Source organism: Nyctereutes procyonoides, unplaced genomic scaffold (genome assembly GCF_905146905.1).
Source record: "Nyctereutes procyonoides isolate TBG_1078 unplaced genomic scaffold, NYPRO_anot_genome, whole genome shotgun sequence".
NCBI classification, from domain to species: Eukaryota; Metazoa; Chordata; class Mammalia; order Carnivora; family Canidae; genus Nyctereutes; species Nyctereutes procyonoides.
Genome location: NW_026575051.1, coordinates 20,611,269 through 20,628,466, shown reverse-complemented (window position 1 = coordinate 20,628,466; position 17,198 = coordinate 20,611,269).

The window sequence follows — 17,198 nt, the reverse complement described above, 5'->3', positions numbered from 1 at the left end:
GAGAGAGATGAGGCCAGAAGCTACTAGGTAACTGGGGCTAAAGAGAGAGATAAATAATGATGGGACACATAAGAGCAGTTTCATGTGTTAATGAGAATAGCACAGGAGAGAAAGGAAAGTTGATGATATGTTAAAAAAAAAAAAGTGGAAAATGCTAGAGTTCTGTTCCCATAGAGATGAGAGGGGATTCTCTCGAGGGCATGGACAGGGTTGCCCTTAAGAGCCTGGACAGTTCATCTACCGTAGCAAGCAGGAAAGCCAGCTCTCAGGGTGTGGCTGTTGGGGATAGAAGCTCATTTCCAGCTGCTTCATTTCCGCAGTGAAGTGGGAAGCCTGCCCATCAGCAGAGTGAGGTGGTGGAGGTGTGTGGAGTGAGTTCAAAGTGTTAACTAGCTGTCTAGGACACGATGTGAGAGTGAATACACGGGGGACATATAGGATGATTAAGGGTCTTCGTGGGATTTATGGACGTGGGTCTTAAGCCAGAGTGGTGAGCACGATGTTCTGTTTTCTTTGGCCACTTTCTGCTGCAATGGGCCGGGACTGACCAGGGTAAGCGAAGAGTGGAATGATCCAGGGCTGTGCTACCTGCAAACGCGTTGAGGTGGATTCAAGGGAGCGGTCTTAATGATTGCTCTTAATGATTGCTGTAGAGTTCCCGCGGTCAAACAACTGCTTGCTGCATGCTCACTGCCATCTGGCTGCAGTGTAACACACCTGCTCTGGGCGCTCAGCGCTGCCTCTGCCTCTGGGACGACCCTGTTTGCTCTAACGCTGCTCCGCCATGGCCTAGGCGGGAACGACGGCTGAGGCACCAGATAAGACAGGGCTGCTACCTCCTGGCCAGTTGCCGCTACTGCAGACTCACCAGGCCCAGCTCCACAACCAGCTTCTCGCCATCTGGGGTTGGTGCCTGGTAAAAACAATGGCCTGGCTTGCCCAGGAGGCCACCACCTCTGCCTCTCCCCAGCCCTCAATTTTCCATTCTCATTCTCAGGAGCAAGCAAAGTAATCCCTACTAAAGGACATTTCTTTCTTGGGAACGCTTCCATTTTAGTGGACAACTCTGAATATCAAAAGCTCACAAGAACCAAGGAAGTGAAATAGTCATTTATTTTCAAGTGTCTGTGGAAAACCAATGCAGGAAATATTTTAGATTCAAGGGTCTACACTGCGACCATCCTTGCCCCCTACAAACACACATATGCTACCATGAAGACAGGGCATTACACTCGGAGTAAGTTCACTGAATGTGAACTTTATGTTTTTTGATCAGAATTCATATTAGATATTTACTGAGACACAGACTGCCATAGGTCCTACATAATATATTCATCACCCAGTGGTTTGGTTTAAAAAGCTTTGTTGTTGTTGTTGTTTAAGATTTTATTTATTTATGAGAGAGAGAGAGAGAGAGAGAGAGAGAGAGAGAGAGGCGGAGACACAGGCAGAGGGAGAAGCAGGCTCCATGCAGGGAGCCCAATGTGGGACTCGATCCCAGATCCCAGGATCACGCCCTGAGCCAAAGGCAGATACTCAACCACTGAGCCACCCAGGCATCCCTCTTGGTTAGAATTTTTTTTTTTTTAAAGCAGTCAGGTCCATCTAAGGACTACTGAAGCAGGTTCTGCCTTTTTTAAAAAAGATTTTATTTATTTATTCATGAGAGACACAGAGAGAGAGAGAGAGACGCAGAGACATAGTCAGAGGAAGAAGCAGGCTCCATGCAGGGAGCCTGATGTGGAACTCCATCCTGGGTCTCCAGGATCACACTCTGGGCTGAAGGCAGGTGATCAACCGCTGAGCCACCCAGGGGTCCCTTGGTTAGAATTTTTGCAATTATCCCTTTTAGTATAATAGTGCTGAAACCCTTTAAAAATTAAATTATCTGATGGGATTAGACAACATGTCAAGCTTTATTACTATATCAGTTACCTGGCAACAGGACCCAAAAGGAATGAAGCTTCAAGTGGGCAAGCATTTATCAGTTAATTTTAATTTTTATCAAAATAATACCTGAATATAAGTTCAAATAGTTAAAAAGGCTTATGGTGAAAAACTGCAAATAGCTGATCTGCCTTTTTTTACTTCCTACCCTTGTACTCAGGGAAATTACCCATTTCTTTTTTTTTTTCTTGGCAATTTTTCTTATAATTTATCTCCATGTTTCTGAATAATATGTTTATACTGTGTTTCTCAATTTCCCTCTCCTCAGATAATTATATAAAGATTTTTGGCTAGTCAGTCATAGGCATTTACATTTCTTCGACAAAACGTTCATTGCTGAGGTACAAACCTTTGGTTTTCCTGGAATTAATAATTGCCTTATTTTTTGTATTTGCCTAGTTTTCAGTGTATCCCTAATTAATTTACTTTACTGAATCTTTGCCACACACTAATTGTAATATTGCAAAGGCACTGCTTCTCATTTTTTCCTGTAGACCTCTGTATCAGCATTCTCCGAGAAACAGAATAGAATGTGTATGTGTGTGTGTGTGTGTGTGTGTGTATGGTGGGAGAGAAAGAGATAAAGAGAGAGTGCATTTCATTTTTAGGAATTGGCTCACATTATTGTGGAGATTGGCAAACCAAAATCTGTAGGGTAGGCTGGCACAAGTCTGAAAGCAGTCTGGATATAGAATTCCTTCTTGCATTGGGAAAGAAGTCAAACTCTCACTCTGCAGACGACATGATACTCCATATGGAAAACTCAAAAGACTCCACCCCAAAATTTCTAGAACTCATACAGGAATTCAGCAAAGTGGCAGGATACAAAAATCAATGCACAGAAATCAGTTTGATTTCTATACACTAAATGAGACAGGAGAAAGAAATTAGGAGTTGATCCCATTTACAACTGCACCCTAAACCATAAGGCGTCTAGGAATAAACCTAACCAAAGAGGCAAGGGATCTGTACTCAGAAAACTATAGAACACTCATGAAAGAAATTGAGGAAGACACAAAGAAATGGAAATGTTCAACACTCATGGATTGGAAGAACAAATATTATTAAAATGTTTATGCTACCTAGAGCAATCTATACATTCAATGCAATCCCTATCAAAATACCATCAACTTACTTCACAGTATTGGAACAAATTATCTTAAAATTTATGTGGAACAAAAAAGGAAACCAAAGCTGGAGGCATCACAATTCCAGACTTCAAGTTCTATTATAAAACTATAATCATCATGACAGTATGGTACTGGCACAAAAAGAGACAGATGGATAATCAATGGAATCAGAATAGAGAAACCAGAAATGAACCCTCAACTCTATGGTCAACTAACCTTCAACAAAGCAGGAAAGAATATCCAATGGAAAAAAAGTCTCTTCAACAAATGGTATTTGGAAAATTTGACAGCCACATGCACAGAATGAAAGTAGACCATTTCCTCACACCCTACACAAAAATAGACTCAAAATGGATGAAAGACCTAAATGTGAGATAGGAATCCATCAAAATCCCAGAGGAGAACACAGGCAGCAATCTTTCTGACTTTGACCACAGGAACTTCTTACTAGACACATCTCCAAAGGCAAGGGAAACAAAGGCAAAAAATGAACTATTGGGACTTCATCAAGATAAAAAGCTATTTGCACAGTAAAGAAAACAGTCAACAAAACCAAGACAATTGACAGAATGGGAGAAGATATTTGCAAATGACATATCAGATAAAGGGCTAATATCCAAAACCTATAAAGAACATGAAACTCAATATCCAAAGAACAAATAATCCAATCAAGAAATGGGCAGAAGATATGAACAGATATTTCTCCAAAGAAAACGTACAAATGGCCAACAGACATGTGAAAAAATGCTCTACATCAGTTGGCATCTGGGAAATACAAATCAAAACCACAACAAGATACTACCTCACACCAGTAAGAATGGAAAAATTAATGAGTTAGGAAATGACAGAAGTTGGCAAGGATGCAGAAAAGGGGAACCCTTGTACACTGTTCATGGGAATGAAAACTGGTGCAGCCACTCTGGAGAGCAGTGTGGAGATTCCTTAAAAAGTTGAAAATAGAGCTACCCTACGACCCAGCAATTGCAGTACTAGGTATCTACCCCAAAGATACAGATATTATGATCTGAAGGGGCATCTACACCCAATGTTTATAGCAGCAATGTCCAAAACAGCCAAACTATGGAAAGAGCCCAGATGTCCATTGACAGATGAATGGATAAAGTAGATGTGGTATATACACACAATGTAATACTACTCAGTCATTTAAAAAAAATGAAATCTTGCCATTTGCAATGACATGGATGGAACCAGAGGATATTTTGCTTAACAAAAGAAGTCAATCAGAAATACAATCATCATGATCTTACTCATGGAATTTAAGAAACAAAACAGGATCACAGGGGAAGAGAGGAAAAAATAAAACAACATGGTATCAGAGAGGGAGATAAACCATTAGAGACCTTTAATCATAGGAAACAAACTGAGGGTCACTGGAGGGGAGGAGGATGGGGTGAATGGGTGATGGACATTAAGGAGGGCACATGATGTAATGAACACTGGGAGTTGTATGCAACTGATGAATCACTGAATGCTACCTCTGAAACTAATAATACAGTATACGTTAATTAATTGAATTTAAATTTAAAAAATTCCCTCTTGCTCATAGGATGTTATTCTTTTTTTCTTTTAAGGCCTAAAACTAATTGGATGAGACCCATCTATATTATATAGGGTAATCTGCTTGACTTAGTCTGTTGACATAAACCTTAATCTCAACTAAAAGAATCCACCTTTAGCAACATCCAGACTGGTTTTTAACCACATATCCAGGATCCTGGATTAGCTAAATTGACACATTAAAATTAATCAGCACCAAGGCACCTGGATGGGTCAGTGGTTAAACGTCTGCCTTAGGCTCAGGTCATGATCTCAGGGTCCTGGGATCGAGTTCCTCATTGGGTTCCCTGCTCAGTGGGGAGGCTGATTCTCCCTCCCTAGTGCTCTCTCTCTATGTCTCTATGTCTTCATGAGAGAGAAAGAGAGAGGCAGAGAGGCACAGACACAGGCAGAGGGAGAAGCAGGCTCCATTCCATGCAGGGAGCCTGACCAGGGACTGGATCCTGGGTCTCCAGGACCACACCCTGGGCTGAAGGTGGCGCTGAGCCACTGGGGCTGCCCAAAATCTTTTAAAAATTAAATTAACCAGCACCAAAACAAAACAAAACTAAACTAAACAAAACAAAACAAAAAAGCAAAACCCAAACACATAAATAAAATTTAACCCTCACACTTTCTTTCCCAGAATACTCTGTTCATGCATATAGTTTCTGCTCATAATTATGGTCTTCTGCATACCTGCCCTGATGGACTTCTCTTCATTGTGCTCCTGGAACCCTTTCTCATCCAATTACCCCTATTTTGGGGGAGCATAGCTAGCCTTCAGTAGTTTCCAGTGCACAAGAAGCAAAATTTTTAGTCTTTGAATGTTTAAAACATTTTTATTTTTCCCTCACATTTGACTGATGTGGCTCACTCTAAAATTCTGGGTTGGAGATGCTTTTCCCTTGGAATTTTGGGGGTATTACTCCATCATCTGCTGATTTTTCAGAGTTAGTACTTTTGAATAGTCCAGTAAAATTCTGATTTACCTGCTTTTTCTCTCTGGAAGTGTAACAATCCTTTCTCCTGACTCCCAATGTCCTGAGATTTTCCAGTGATGTGTCAGGGTTGGGTTTTTTCACTCACCTGCTGAGGATTCATTATAACTTGCTGTCTGGAATCTCATGCCCTCCAATTCTGGCCAGAAAAATTTCTTATTTCACTTTGGTTTTTTCCTCTTTTCTAACTTTATTTTTTTTGGGATCCCTGGGTGGCGCAGCAGTTTGGCGCCTGCCTTTGGCCCAGGGCGCGATCCTGGAGACCCGGGATCGAATCCCATGTCGGGCTCCCGGTGCATGGAGCCTGCTTCTCCCTCTGCCTGTGTCTCTGCCTCTCTCTCTCTCTCTCTCTCTCTCTCTCTCTCTCTCTCTCTGTATGTCTCTTGTGAATAAATGAATAAAATCTTTAAAAAAAATAAAGTTAAATATATTTTTTTAATTTTTATTTATTTATGATAGAGAGAGAGAGAGAGAGAGAGAGGCAGAGACAAAGGCAGAGAGAGAAGCAGGCTCCAAGCAGGGAGCCCAACATGGGACTCTATCCCAGGACTCCAGGGTAACGCCTTGGGCTGAAGGTGGCACTAAACCGCTGAGCCACCCGGGCTGCCCATCTTTTCTACTTTCAATTATTTCTTTTTCTGCTAGCTTCTAACTTTAGTTGGGTGGTCTTTCTAATCTAACCCTTGAAGCTTATTTCCTATTTTTGTTCTCATTCAGTTTTGATTTAACCTGGTTGGTAGATTTCCTTGATTTAGTTTCCTAAATTTTTATGATTTTTTCATTTTGACTGTTATATTTATAATTCCCTAGAGCTCTTTCTTACTTTTTGATATTTTTTTTCTTTTCTTTTTTTTTTCCTGTAGCATCTTGGCTGTTTCATCCTCCAGGGACTTCAATGACATAGTAGCAACATCTTCTGGTACTCTCCTTCCTCCAAGGCGTGGTTAGCGGGTTAGTTTTAAATCTCTTTCATGTTGGAGGCTTTTCCCAAATGTGTAGTCATCCTTGACTGTTCATATTTAAGAGTGAGATCATTTTCTTAAAAGCTAATTTGTAGCTCTACATCTGTAGGTTAAGCCTGTGGACTAGTGAATTCTCTTTTAGGGGATTGGTCCTTGAACTGTCCTTTTTATCATGGAATGCTCAACTTTATTTTTCTAAGCCTGTTCAATTTCTGCAGAAAAGAAGGGTCATCCATTTCCTACAGCCAGAGTAATGTCCAACGAGGCCTATGCAGAGTGGGAAAAAAGGCTGAGGGCAGAGTGGGAAAAAGGCTGAGGTCCCCACAGTTAATTTTTAGACTTTTATTTAGTTGAGCTAATTTCAGCCTGGTGCTCACTTCAATCTTCCCTTATTCTTTATGTCCCCAAATGGCAACTGTCTCCAAATCCAAAGCCATGGTCATTCAGTTCCCCAAGAGAACAGATCTCAGCTCTCCTGTTGGCTGGGGAGGCATTATCTCATGAGTGGATTAAGGAAAACAACTCGACTACTTAGTACATTCCACCAATGCTTTTGCCTCACTCAAGCCTGGCCTTTCTTAGTCCCTGGGGTCTCCAGCCACTAAGCCTGTGAGCCATTGGCTTCCTTTTTTTTCCACATCTACCTCCATTTAAGTTGGAACATTCCCCTTCCTAAGTCGCTTCCCCTCATGTCTACTTTGTCTTTCAAAAAATCATTGAAATCCCTTTTCTCCTGTGTCCTCCTTGCCTCTTTTTGTTATGGTGATGGTGGTGAACTTTTTCCTTAATAACATTTAAAATTTCTTTACAGTTAGTCTAGCAGAGGGATTGGGGATGAAGAGGAAATAAATACCTATGGACAATTTGTTGGCTAGACGTTTTGATGAAGAGACAGGAAAAAGTGCAGAGGTTGGGGCAGGTCCAGAAAAGACGCTCATGTAGGGCTGGATATACAGGCCTTTTGAAGGTACTGAGTCCCTGGGTAGAGTCAAGAAAGGTTCGATCTAAGAGTTTGTGAGGAGACTGGAATACTCAAGGGGCAGTTAGTCTGACTACTTCATAATTTTGTTCTAGGTACTCTTTGTCAACCATCATATGTTTTGGTTTTTAAACAAATATGATACATTTAATCAACTTTATACCTACTTTTTCTAAGCTAAGCATGAGGATCAAAGAGCAATGTTCTTCCTACCCAATCTGTACAAGCTAACCCTCCTCTGCCACTTTTTGCAGATTTCCTCTCACTACTGCAGGGTCTTTAACAGAACCTTGGATCATTTTATTACTGAGTAAATATATATGTTAGTAGGCCTGCTTTCACACAGACACATCATATTAAAAAAATAAAAAACAACTCACCATAATGGAAAACTGTCACATTAAATCATAAGATTAGAAGTATCTTAAGTGTGATGTTGTCTCGCTGATACTACTGTGCTTCAGGGCAAAGTGATATTGTACGTAGGAAATGACTCTAAATGCTCATTCACAACTACGGACAGATGGCAGGGGCAGAGGGACAGTGCTGGAGTTGCTGTAAGACCTCTAGCGGTTGTCCTGTTCCATGTTGCCTGGTGATGACCAAATGGCTGAGATTCTCAGCTTCTTCATGTATGAAATGACACAAATACTTGCCTTGACTATCTTGTAAGATTGTTGGAAAATCAAGTGTGGTCATTCAGATCAAAATATTTCCCTAATTGTGCCACTACACTGATATATTCAGAGATACGTTAATGGAATTTGCCCGGAACTTTGTTACATTTTCTGTGGAATGTGAAATTAAATGCAGTACATTCCATGATCTTATGACACTTAGAATTTAGTAACAGCTCTTTAGGGAAGGGAGGAAAATAACAAAGACAAAAATCTAGCTTTTTTTTTTCTTTTAATACTAGAATTTATGTCTTGAATCTGAAATAACTCCGTGCATATTTTTCTGGCCCATGTCTGCTATCATTAGCTGTATTCTACTTTCTTTGGGTTGAGTTTCTCCAACATTCATTAATTCATTCATTCATCCATTTATTTAAAGATTTTATTTATTTATTCATGAGAGAGACACACACAGAGAGGGGCAGAGACACAGGCAGAGGGAGAAGCAGGCTCCATGCGGGGAGCCCGATGTGGGACTCCATCCTGGGACTCCAGGATCATGCCTTGAGCCAAAGGCAGATGCTCAACCGCTGAGCCACCCAGGCGTCCCAAGTTTCTCCAACCTTTTTTTTTTTCCTCTAACCTTTAAAAAAAGGTTTTGAAAGCTTCAATGTGGTAGAAATGACCCAAATGTCCATTGGTAGATAAACTTATGAACACGATATGGTATATGCACACAATAGAATAGGATTCAGCCTTGAAGAGGAAGGAAATTCTGACACCTGCTACAACACAAACCCAGAGGACACGATGCCAAGTGAAATAAGCCAGTCACAAAAAGACAAATGCTGCACGATTCCACTTATATAAGGTACTGAGAGTAGTTAAATTCATAGAGGTAGAAAGTAGAATAGTGGTTGCCAGAGCAGGAAGGGAAAGGGAGTTATTATTTAATGGATGTATTTTCAGGACACCTGGGTGGCTCAGTGGTTAAGCATCTGCCTTTGGCTCAGGGCGTGATCCTGGAGTTCTGGGATCGAGTTCCGCATAGGGCTACCCGCAGGGAGCCTGCTTCTCCTTCTGCCTATGTCTCTGCCTCTCTCTTTCTGTGTCTCTCATGAATAAATATGTAAAATCTTTTTTAAAAATGGCTGTATTTTCAGGTTTGCAAGATATAAAGAGTTTTGAAGATGGATGGTGGTGATAGTTGCACAACAATGAATATATTTACTGCCACTGAGCTATACTTAAAAATGGTTAAAATAGTACATTTTATGTTATGTATATTTAGCCACAATAAAAAAATTAGAAAAATAAACCAGCTTAAGTGCATGATAGATGTGTAAATCCAGTAGCATGCCCAGAAATAAAATCAGGTGTGCCTGCTTCTCTAGAATCATATAACATGTCTCCAGCACAATAGTGGGTGTTCAGTACACTTGTGGGGCTTGTTGAATTGCATTGGGTTTCTACTCACCAAAGTGATTTCTTTCTCTTTTTTTTAAGATTTATTTATTTGAGAGAGAGACATGGGGGCTCAATCTCAGGACCCTGAGATCATGACTTGAGCCAAAATTAAGAGTTGGACATTCAGCTGACTGAGTCACCCAGGTGATTTTAATGAATTTTCTCAAGGTTAGGTTTTCTGGATAAAGTTTGAAGAAATTACAAGAAAGATGACTGAAATAAATTTCAATAAATACCAAGTCCCAAGTATTACTCTAAAGAAAAAGGAAGAATTACAGGAACTATCAAACGAGAGTCCATTTCAGCTGAATTGTATTCCTACTTTTCAAGTGACTGGAATTTTTGGTAGATGACCAGTCTTCCACTAGCAGGGAAGTTGAGCAATCATCTGGTCCAGACCATGCCTTCAGGCAGGTAAGATATCATCATCCCATTTTACAGATGAGGCAATCCTGGTGACCAGAGAGGTAGAGAAACTCAGCTCAAGTCACACAATAAGTGAAGGAATGGCGTCCAGAACTCAGGGCTCCTGCCTGCCAGGACCTGTGCTTATTTCTGCTATGTCATGCTTTGTCTTCTCTAACTCCTCTAGATCTGTTTTTATTTATCACATTCTAGAATTAATATATTAATCCTAATTATTGTGTATAAAATCTTTAAGTGTCCCAGCTATTGCCCTGGGAAAAGGCGGGCAGTTAAAAAGCTTTTCAGGGTTGATATGATAGATATCTGGAATTGAGTCTCAGATTCAGACTCTAAAAGACAGGAATTCATGTGATGGTTGATGAATTGGTTGACCTCTTTGACTCCCAAATTCCTCATATGTTTAAAAACATGCCTGATTCAAGGTGTTTTTGTGAGTCAGATGAGATTTGTTTGTATAGATACTTTGTATACTATAAAGAAAATGTTTTTTAGGGGCACCTGGGTGGCTCAGTAGGTTGAGTGTCCGACCCTTGATTTTGACTCAGGTCATGATCTCAGGTTCATGAGATGGAGCCCCACCAAGGCTCTGTGCTCAGTGGGGAGTCGGCTTGAGACTCTCTCTCTTCCTCTGCCCTTCTCCTTCCCCCTAACCCTGCCCAGCTCCCTTTCTTTTTCAAATAAATAAATCTTAAAAAAAAAAAAAGAAAGAAAGAAAGAAAGAAAAGAAAATGGTTTTTAAAGTATGGTCCAATGAATCTTGCAGGTACCCTAGACCCTTACAGGAGGTTTACAAAATTAAAACTATTTTCATGAATATATTAAGATATATTCTTCACTTCAAAATAATCTCACTATAAATCTCTCACACATATGCAGTGTAGTTCCCAGAGCCTACATGACATCCGCATGTACTATAACAGATTGAATCCAGAAGCAGATATGAGATGTCCTGCTGCTTTCTATTGCGTTAGATATTAGATTTGCAAAAAATGTTACTGTGACTCATCCCATGAATTTTTGTTTTGAACATAGTTTTTTTAAAGTGGTATTTATATTAAAATGAAATGGGTTATTACTATTATTTTACATCAATTAATAAATATTTCAGGGGTGCCTGAGTCACCTAGTGGTAGTGGGCTAAGCATTTATCTTTGGCTCAGGTCATGATTTCAGGGTCCTAGGATCCAGCCCTGCATTGGGCTTCCTGCTCAGTGAGGAGTCTTCTTCTCTCTCTGCCTCTCCACCTGCTTGTGCTCTCATTCTCTCTCAAATAAATAAATAAAATCTTAAAAAAAATAAATATTTCAAAAAAGTTTTCAGTTCTAATTTCTAATATGGTAAAGATTGACAGATATAACTACATAAACAAAAGCTTTTTGAGATTTTCATTATTTCTTTTTTTGATTTTTTTAGTAATCTCTACACCCCACATGGGGCTCAAACTTATGACCCTAAGATCAAGAGTCACATGCTCTTCCAACTGAGACAGCCGGGTCCCCCAAGAGTCTCCTTATTTCTTAAGAGTATAAAAATGTTTGAGAACTGTTGCTATAAAGCACTGTACAAATGGTAGTTATTTTTACTTTATATCGCTGACTTAAAAAGGAATGTCATGCTAAAAAAGGATGCACCTTTCTTATGGGAAATTTAGAAAATTACAAATAAATATAAAAAAGGAAATAGCATGATCAATAATCCCATAATACAAAGAACAGTGGTTACCATTTTTGTTGCATTTTTTCTCAGCATTCTTTTATTTTTAAATTTGTTTAATTGAGGGATCATTAACACAATGTTATATTAGCTTCAGGTGTGCAATCCTTTGATAACAAATATCTAACCTGTGATTCCACTAGGCTTCAGAGTTTGGGTGGCACCAGTCTAGGCTGTCAGGTGCTGGCCTTTGGCTCTACCTTCAGGATCCCAGCTCTGCACAGTTCTCTCTGTGTTTTCTTCAAGGGATATCTCATGTGTGTTCATCGTTGAGTCTTCAGTTACTGCATTCGTCCACCACTTTCTCCCTCTCCTGCTCTGCCCTCTATGGGGACGCTAGCTGCTAGAGCCTCAAATGCCGGTGATCAGGAGCTCACAGACAGCAGAAGTGGTGGGTGCTGGGTCTGCTGGAACCAGTCTTGGGTGCCATAGAGCCTCGGCTGAGGGCAGGACCTCCCTCCTCCAGCAGCATTTCATCCTGTGGACATTGGTGGTGCTGTTTTACTGACAGCATCTCTTTCTCCTTATCGTGTTACCCCCTCCATTCCTGCCACCTTTCTAGTCCTGAGATAGGAGCCCATGGAGAGCTGAAGATGGGGCAGTTCACACTCTGAGTGTGACTATCACTAGCAACAGCTCCACCCCACCCCATGACGGGTTCACTACTTCAGGACTTACTATGTGACGACAGCAGTTGTCAATCTTCTGGGTCTATTTTCACTATTCAAAATTAGTAAGAACCTCCAACAGCTTTTGATTATGTGGTAATATCTACCAATGTTTACCATATTGGAAATCAGAACAAAATAGCTTGAAATATTTATTAATTCTTCTAAAATAGCAGCAACAGCTTATTCCATTTTAATGTAGATCATATTCCTGCTTTGATTGTTCTATGACTTTTTTTTTAAAGATCGGTTTTTTTAAACAGTTTTTTGTTTTGTTTTGTTTTTATGATAGTCACAGAGAGATAGAGAGAGAGAGGCAGAGACACAGGCAGAGGGAGAAGCAGGCTCCATGCACCGGGAGCCCGACGTGGGACTCGATCCCGGGTCTCCAGGATCGCGCCCTGGGTCAAAGGCAGGCGCCAAACCGCTGCGCCACCCAGGGATCCCTGTTCTGTGACTTTTTAAAAATCTGATTCCTAAATTTTAAAAAGTTGGTGTCAATTTCCTAATTTACAAAATTATTTAAGAAACAAAATTGTTTTCTCAGTTCTGACTTTACTCACATTGTTATCAACCAGCAGGACATCCCATTTCTTGCCTTTTGGTACAAAACAAAAGAGCAGCAAACTTTTTATAGGGAACTGGAAAAAATCCACTTTTATAAATGTGAGAAGTTCTTTGTTTCGGGTTTTTTTCCCCTTTTGGGAGGTTGACCCTGGGTTCATAGTTGTGATTTTTATATTACACATATATCTATCAGTCATAGTTTCTGTAAGTAAAACTGTTCTCAAGTCTTAAAGTATGTATATTTTTTAAAGTAAGCTTTATGCTCAACATGGGGCTCAAATACACTACCCTGAGATCAAGAGTTGTCTTCTCTACCAACTGAGCCATCTAGGCACCCCTTAAAGAAAGTATTTCTAAATTTCATAGTATTTTCCAGAGAACACCATGACATCCAGAGGCTTCCGCACCTGAACCACCAATTAGGGAACAGTCAACCATGTCTGTCTTTTCTGCCCAGATATTTATAGAGTACACTAAGTTAGCCTCTTATTTCTCAGAACAGATGCAGCTCAGAATCTAATTTAAGATGATGCAGGGTGGTCTTTAGAACTAAAGTATCCTATACAGACCTTGGAGAGTTCTCCATATGAGAATCACAAATGGCTTAAAATTTGAGACACCCTAGAGGAAAAATCCAAAGTTCAGTTTTATGAACTTTTTATGAATGATTACCTGCTTTAAGGACTGCTTGTGTTGGTTCAGGGTTTAACTGAGATGATGAAGATTCTGTGACCTGCACATTGACTCAAGTGAGATATTATGAAGCCTTTCTGATTTTAAGGGGTGTCACTAAGTCCCTCTGGGTGCCCACATTTATTAGAAGGATAAATAAAAAGGAGAGTGGTTCATTTTGAAATCTGAGCAAAATTTAGGCTTACCTAGATGGGAGATGTGTTAATAGATCTTTAACAGGTGCAAGTTGAAGGACTCAATTCCAAGGAGTGAAAGTGTAAATGGTCTTTGTGGGTCGCATGATTCCAAATGAGAGGACTGGAGTGGGCCACAGACTTGCCTGAATCCAAATCTCTTTGCTCTCCCTTTGCTTATCTCTCTCCCTATGCTTTTTGCTCCCTTGTTGGTTTCATGGTCAGATTCTGTCCTGCAACAGCAGAGCTATGGCCATAGTAGCTCAGAGGCCAGCTTACAATTTGGCAGCTGAAAGGAAAGAGCAACCTCTTCACCTCTGACTTGGGAAATTCCAGAAGAGGACTGTATGGATCAGACTGAGTCTAGTGCTAGAAGGGACAGAAAATTCTGATGGATAGCCTTTTAGGGGGAGTGAGGGGGGTGGCAATAGCAGTTTCCTTAAAAATGGTGAGGTGAGGAGGCAGGGGGAAGTTGTTACCAGAAAGGACTGATGTGTCAGATAGATTTACTCTATCATGGAGGGAATCACTGTTATCTAGCTGATATTTCTCCTTTGACCAAGATCAGATTATGGATGCCAAGAGATTGGTTCCTTCGTGACCTCATAAAGATTGAGTTATTTAACCACTCTGTGCCTTGTACTAATATAACTTAATAATAATGTTATTTCATAAGGTAGTTGTGAGGATTAAGTGTTTAGAACAGTACCTGACATATGGTAAGAGTTAAATACATGGCTTAGTTCACAGTGGAGGGACCAGACAATGGGTGAAGCTAGGGCCTGGCACATCTATTGAACCGGGAGGATAGATAAGACTTGTAAATGCTGGAAAAGCTCATTCATCTTGTATTGCAAGAAGTCTGAAGGCCATAAACTGGAGACAACAGTAGTAGCCTATCTAGGCAAGCACCTCTGGCATACTTGTCCTAAAGCAGAGGCCATACAACGGCACTCTCCCTGGACCTCTCTATTAATAGTTTTTTTAAATTTTTATTTATTTATGATAGTCACAGAGAGAGAGAGAGAGAGAGAGAGAGAGAGAGAGAGAGAGAGAGAGAGAAGACATAGGCAGAGGGAGAAGCAGGCTCCATGCACCGGGAGCCCGATGTGGGATTCGATCCCGGATCTCCAGGATCGCGCCCTGGGCCAAAGGCAGGCGCCAAACTGCTGTGCCACCCAGGGATCCCTCCCTGGCCCTCTCTAAATATTTGGAAGTACAGGTATAGGAAGCTAGGGTTGGTGTTGTGACATGGATGTGTTCCTGGCCTTTAGGGCCTGGGGAAACAGTATGTTCATGGGAGAGTCCTACACAGAACTATCCTTCCTAAAATGCCTAAAGCACCCCCAATGATGTGTGAATTCATCATGATCTCAGTAAGTAGGCCCCAGAGGGATGGGGAACACAAGAGCAGAGATACTGAGAAATCCAAGCTTCCGTGGTTGAGGTCAGTCACCAAGCAATAGGGCCTCTTAGCACCCAGCTTTTTAAATTTATATATATATATATATATTTATTTGTTTGTTTATTTGAGAGAAAGTGTGTGTGCGCGCGCCCTCACGCATGTGCAAGCCAGGGGTAGGGGCAGAAGAAGAGGGAGAAGCAGGCTCCCCACTGAGCAGGGAGCCCAATGCCCTGAGATCATGAACTGAGCCAAAATGAAGACTTGAACACCAACTGAGCCACCCGGGTGCCCTGAGCACCTGGCTTTTAGGGCAGGATTCCTGTCTTCGGAAAGGAGACAGAGACTCAAAAAAGCAGAGTGGAGCTCTGAGTACATAGGAAGAAAGACAAAGACTCCAGACCCTGAACAACCCTGGGCAGTTCATGCAGCACCTTGGCCAGCACGCTCTGGTTTCTGCCTCAGCGCTGCCACCTACATGCTTGCAAGTAACTATTTCTGAAAGCCTCGATGAACACCGCTGAAGAGAGGGTATAATAAGGATAGCATCTACCACATAAGAGTGCTCTAAGGATGGATTCTTTAGCAAGTGTTCGATCAATGGAAGTGGCCATGATTATTGTTGTCACTAAAAACAATGATCGAGATCCAATTAGGAGAATTTGGGTAAGAAGGTAGGATTCTGGCCTTGCGGAAGTAGAAGTGCCGTTAACCAGTCTACAACATGAGGTCACGGCCCAATCCGAGTGTGGAGAGAGCTCCTCAGTTTCTTCCTGTGTCAGAGTAGGGCTGGTTGGTGGGATGAAGATGGATGTGATGTTGCAGCTGACCTGCAGCAGATCATTGTGTGAGGAGAAGGGAAGTGAGAGATACCAACTCCTCCGTAAAGGAACCAGTAGCTTAGCTGGGGACCCAGGACTAGCACTCATGAATAGTTAAAGTAATAGTATGTACATTTACTCTTATAATTATGCAAAGTAATATCTTTGTTCGGGGATGTGTGTAGGGGAAAACAAATGCCTGAAAGGACATGACCAAAATGTGAACAATGGGAACCTCTAGGAGATAAGAACACATTTTTTTTTAAAGATTACGAATAAATTGGTAACTGGCAAGAATAGAGGAGACCGAAGTGAATGGATAATCATGACGGGTGTGCCAGTTACCAATTTATTTCCTCTCAAGCCTAAAATCCATTGTTTGTGCTTCTGGAGCTTTCTGCTTTGAGCTTCTGGAGCAGGACCATGTAGAGCTCTCTCTTTTGCCAGTTGGCAGCGCCCTTGGCTTTGTCCTGCCACAGCGTGTCTGGAGATGTTGAAAGAACCCCCTGACCAAGGAGGGACTACAAGGAGCAGATCAAGATTAGTGTGATAAAGCACCAGAAAATTCTTCAGTGTCTCAACCTCTAGGCAGAAGAGAAATTCATTCATGAACTGAAACACTAGTGAGAAATCTCAGCACTGCCAACCAACGATCTCTTAGCAACTACACAATACAGGATTTTGAGTCTTCCCGAGGATTTTGCCCTCTGGCCTGCTCATCCCTTTGTCCACATCCTGTCTTCCATGGTCAGGGCCTTCCTGACAGTCCCCTACTTCTAATGTTGAGGACACTAACTTTTCTCATGACTTTCTCTTTGCTCACAATATCACTGTTACCTGAAACACCTTCCATTCTTTGATGTCTTAACAAATATCCATTTGTCCTTCAAAAGGCTAATCAGGCATCACGATGGTGGAAGAAGTTTCCCCAGATTAGCTTCCCTTCAACTTCATAACTTCTCCTTCCACATTCCTTCTAGAATGCCTCTGTTCCATGCATTAAGTTATCTTAGGCTTATTTAGTTTCTTTGTTTGTCTTTTCTACTATGAAATTCAATGTTTTAATTCTCCCTTA